Source organism: Marmota monax, unplaced genomic scaffold (assembly GCF_021218885.2).
Source record: "Marmota monax isolate L192 unplaced genomic scaffold, Marmota_monax_Labrador192_F-V1.1 WCK01_AAM20220418_F8-fsc00087, whole genome shotgun sequence".
Lineage (NCBI taxonomy): Eukaryota > Metazoa > Chordata > Mammalia > Rodentia > Sciuridae > Marmota > Marmota monax.
The window spans coordinates 3,591,428-3,596,995 of record NW_026693476.1 but is presented as its reverse complement, the minus strand read 5'-3'; the positions used below and the strand labels follow the sequence as shown (position 1 = coordinate 3,596,995).

Below are 5,568 nucleotides of genomic sequence, written 5' to 3'. Positions count from 1 at the left end.
GAACCTTTATTTTATTTATTTACTTATTTATATGTGGTGCTGAGAATCAAACCCAGTGGCTCACACATGCTAGACTGCTGTCTTTTTCTACTCTAACATCTATCAGGTGGTATCAGAATAGCTGCAGGCACTTTGGGGTGCTGGATTAGGCAAGTGGAATTGGAGACATATTATTTTGGGTTTAGTGGTATTTATTTATGTGATTCCTAGTCACTTGTATGGGTAAAGATTTCAATGCATTCTGTTGTAGGAATGGTTTTCATCAAAATTCCATGCACTCACTATGGAAACTTACCTGGTATTATTCCACAGAGTGACCCATCTACATCTTATATCACAATTGAATATTTCACAGACTCTAGTAGAAGAGAAAGTTTGAAATGGATGAATCCAGAAGCTAGTCTGTGAAAAATTCTTTCCAATCAATTCTAACAGAGGATTATTTAATTTATTTATTGATTTCGTGCTGGGAATCGAACCCAGGGTCTTGTGCATGCTAGGCACACACTCTACCACTGAGCTACACCCCTAGCCCCAGGAGATTTAATTTTTATGGACACCTAATCAAAACAGAGTTTTCCCCAACTGGGAATACATATGAAGATGCAGCAGTTCACTATTGTGTTTCTGTAGCATAAAATAAAATGTATTTTTTATGGATTTGCACTTAAAGGTGACAGAATTATTCTGACACCTAGAAGTAAACTAACTAACAAAAAAAAAAAAAAAAGATCATTCCCAAAGTGGGAAATTATTGAGAGATAAGTTGCTAACATAAATAACAAATAGAGTCTTAGATTAATTACCCAATCAACGAAGAAGAGTGCATTCTGAGAACATATTTGAAAAATACTGAAATTGCTTTATAATACGGCAACAATATTCATAGTGACAAAGATAATATAGAGGCTGTGGTGGTAACTTGGTGGTACATTGTATGCTTGCCATGTTTGAGGTCCTGGGTTCCATCTCCAATGCCACCACAGGAAAAAGAAAGAAAGAAAACATAATTCACAATGTACCCCTTTGACAAAAATCAGTTAGTAGTTAGTGCCATCATTCAAAGCGTATTTAAGATTAGACACTGAACAACAACAATGACAAATTGGAAATGTTCTGAAATCTTATAATTCATATATGACAAAAATTTGGTAGATGTTTCTCCAAACTGACTGTCATCCTAAACATTTGTGTGTGTGTAATGATACCAATGATGAGCTACGAAGCTCACAGATGGTTTTCTTAATTATGAATAAAAATCCAAATTCTATCAGTCATGCTATAGGAAAGATTGATTCATTTTTGTACTTTCTTGACAAGATATATTATGAAAATCTTTGTTATATGATGAGGTAATCTGCCATTATAGACTCAAAAAGTGAAGGGAAAATTATGCAGGGCTGTCAGGAATGTAATAAAAGTATTAAGTAATAAAAGTATTAAGTAATAAAAGTATTACAGAATTTTTTGTTTTGGTTTGGATTTTGTGATGCTTGTGGTATTTAAATATTTTTTTTCTTGTTTAAGTAATTTATTTTTTTTATATATTTTTTAAATATTTTTAAATGTATAATTTACAGTAATTTCTTTCCACACTCAAAATACTCAGAACTTAATTTTGTATAAGTGATTTTGTCTTTTTATTTGAAAAAAGCCTCCAAAAATATGAGTTTCAGATGCCAAAAGTAATCATTTATTAAAAGGAAAAGATCTGGGATCTATCTCTGCTTTCTCATTCTAGCTCTGGATTGATCAAACCATCGCTCAGATTTTGAAACACACATCACAGGCACTAAAATACAAATAAAATTTCTAAAATGGATGAAATGAGCTACAATGGATTTTTCACATTCTCATTCTTTCCTAAGTAGCACAGAGATGCTGACACTCCTCTGGTTTGGGGGTGGAATGGCGGGTCTGTGTTGGGGGTTGGAAGGTAACTAATGTTTCCAGAATTCAGAAGCCCTCTTAGGGTTTGGAAAGTAAAAAGTAAAGGAGAATCACTGCCTCTCTCAGTCTGTTTGGGCTGAAGTAATAAAATACGATAAACTAAGTGGCCACTTAGTATTAGCCACTGTGTATTTAGTATAAGCCACTGTGTATTTATCACAGTTCTGGGGCCTGGAAAGTCAAAGGTCAAGTGGCCAATAGATTCAGGGTCCAGCGAGGGCCCACTTCCTTGTTTCTAGATGGCGGTTTCTAGGTGTCCTCACACAAAAAGTGGAGTTCATTTTAATAGTTTTTCTGAAATTAAATGAAGCTGTAAGAATTAAATGGTTAGGGCCATTTTAAAGAGTAAATGTGCTTAATAATAGATGTTCTGTAAATGTTAGCTTCCTTCTGAAATATATAGAGCAGGGTATCAATTTATGCAAAGAACGTAAATTTGTTCTGGTCATAAATGCCTATGCGTTTTTATCTTACAAGGCCGGTGAATGTGCAAGGACTATTTGGGTTATGTTTCACTTTTTTTTGCCTTACCCTAAAGCTAATGCTAAGTAGGACAATGACATATATGTGCAATTTACAAAAGGAGAAACAAGAGTGTCTGGCAGCATAGCAAAAAGTGTTTAACATGGTTGGTCATCAGACACAGCGTAAGCAATCGGCAAACGTTTCATTCTCAGGCTGGCAAAGATCAGGAAGAATGAGAATACTCACTTTCTGTTGGTAAGAGGGAAAGAAGAGGGCATGTCCACAACAGGACACGTAGAATTCAAATTGGTGCACTGTTTTAGAGTCCACTTTAAAAGTAGCCCTTCCCCTGCCCCCCAGAAAACATATAAAAATATTTGTCCTGCATTTAAAGCTAAACACATGTCTACTCCGTGACCTACTAATTCTAATTCTAGTCAGTATCTACCCTGTGATCTTAAACTTGATATGAATAGAGCCTCAGTGTCTTCTTTTGCTTCTGACTTCTTAATGTCTGTGGGATTTGTCCCACTGTTGTGTTCAGTAGTAGCCCATTCTTCTCGTTGCTGTGGTGTGTTCCATTTTTAATAGACTATTCTAATTAATTTCATTTTAAAAGACATTTAGGCTATTATGAATGAATCTGCCATCAATATTCTTATACATATCTTCTAGAGTTCATATGCTTATAGAAAGAGCAAGTCAACCAAATGACATTAATATTTAATGATGTATTTGGTTAAAATAGTGTCTCTGTAGATATATGACACCTATATACATGCTTATGCTTAAATCTGACGAGTGGGATTAGAGGTAGGTTTCCTTTTCTTTCTCTTATTTTTAACAGTGTCTGCCACCGTATAAATTTATTGTTCCATTCGTCTGAGACACTGGCTAAGAGTCCTAGGTTACCAGCACTAACTTAACTGTCCTTGGGTATCTGTGTAAGTGGTTGTCACTTCTTCCTTTAAGGAGTAACTAGAACATTGTCGTAGATAGGGTGACAAACACATCAGTTATTGACAGACACATTCAGTTATCTGCAGAGTGTCATCTGATCAGGGACGCTCATTCTGAGGACCAGGTCTCAGAATTATTTTGCAGATGCATCAAATTCCAATTGTTACTGACAGCCACAAGGACACCCTTGTGAGTGTCCCTCAGAGGAGCTTCAAGGCCCAGGTTCTGCACCATTCCTTGTCACTATTTGAGACCTACACAGAAGAGAAAGTTAGGGCATGGCTGACTGTCTTTATTAGGTTTTCTTCCTATAAACTACGAAGATCTACTGCACAGTTGAGTTTCAGTTTCTTTTTTTTTTTCATTGCATCTCCTCTTTCCTTCATTTTTGCTTCCTTGTTTGCCATTTCTGTTTTTACTCTTTTGTAACAACGTTCACGTCCAGAGCCACTTTGGTGCTCCCTTCCGCCCCGCACCAACCACCCCACCTCCTCTCCTCTCTCCCTCCTTCTTTCCCTTTCTCTTCCTCCTCGTCTCTCTTGAGACAGGTCTAGTGGCCTGGTTGCCATCTGCTGCCTTTTTTTTTATGAGGTTGAGATCAGATGGCATCTAATCGATCGTCATGGTCTCCATGGTTACCAGGGTGACAGAGTACTTGGGAGAGACACATTCTCCAGCCTGGGGCTGTCAGACCATTCCTGAGAGGGGGAAAGAAAATAAAACCTCTTCCATCATATTTACACATTTACATCTTTCTCAAATGCAGTGAAACACAGGCCCTGTTCGTATTTTACATAACTACTCAGTGGCTTGAGGCTGGGGAATGCTGTGTGTGTGTTTTCTTTCTACATACATATATTTTAAAAATACACAAGGACAGATGTAAAGATTTTTTTTTTAACCTGAGAACTCCACCCCCATACACATGGATCATCACCTTATTTAGTTTCCCTTTTTCATGTTTGAGAAAATAATCTAATCATTCTAATAAGTGGTCATTCTTCCAATAAACCACAGTTTAGTTTTAAAACTCACAATTGACAATTATTTGCTTCAGAAAAAGAAATATCTCCTTACACAATTACCAGTACTTTAACCTTTGATGAGGATCAATGGTAATGTAAATGTTAGTTGTCCTTTGGTCAGGAATTATTTATAATACGGGAAGCAGTTCTTCCCATGAAAAGCAGCCACAAAAGATGAAATCTGAGGAACATGACCACGTTCTGAATGCAAAATGTGCCTGACCACAACCGGGGTCTATCAGGCTGTTCTGCCTAGGGGTGGGCCAACTCAGAAGAGACACCCAGGCCTTACTATAATGTAATATGATGGTGTTGACAGCCCAGGTCTGGTTGAAAGAAAAAGACCTTGGTATTGAGGATATGTAACTAATGAAACAGAGACTAAATTTTGGAGTAACTCAGAGACAAGAAAACCGAACCATCACACCACTAAATAAAGTTCAGGCTGTAAAAGGAATACTGTCCTTGATTTATTCACATACACTTGATGTTAGACCTGGATGACTGGGGGCTACAGGCTGCTTTACTTCCTTTCTGGTAATATATTACATTTCATAACACTTATTAGAAATTCTGCCCTTTTTTGTCTTCTTGAAAAAAAAATTTAACATAGGTCTGAGAAGAAAAAGAGGTAGCACCCATCTATGGGCAGTCTTCCTTCCCTCTACCCTTCCTTCCTTCCTTCCTTCCTTTCTTCCTTCCTTCCTTCCTTCCTTCCTTCCTTTGTCTGCTTCCCTTTAGACCTCCTGCCTCCCTTTCTGAACTGAATCTTAGTAAGATTCAGATAGATTCATCTGCAGTGCTTTGGCTGTTAAGCAAATATCACACTGATATTTGAAATAGAAATGATGCCATCAATTGGAGAAGAGACTTTAATATAAGGGAGAATAATTTGTCATGGACACAAACCCTCTTACTCATTCCGCACCTCTGCATCTTTGCTAATACCTGCCTCTTCTTGCCTGTGTGCACTTCCTCCTACTCTCCCTCTCCTTGCTGGGGGATCGCCAACACAGAATGGCCAGGAAAACTGTCTTATTTAAGTCTTGCCTCCCCAGAACTCCCCATCACACAGATCTGAACTCCGAATGCTCTTTGGGTCTCTCTGCCTCTCATTTAGGACCTTGTCAGTGCTGCCTGATACCCTAGCTTATAAATTGGTTCTGTG

The 5,568-nt window shown here is 37.6% G+C and overlaps 1 non-coding gene across 1 annotated transcript; it reads right to left on the bottom strand.

Moving 5' to 3' along the window:
* Positions 1–456: 456 nt before the first annotated feature.
* On the bottom strand, positions 457–528 carry Trnaa-agc (transfer RNA alanine (anticodon AGC)). The gene has a single exon. It is a non-coding gene; the product is annotated as a tRNA-Ala (tRNA).
* Between the last annotated feature and the right edge of the window lie 5,040 nt (positions 529–5,568).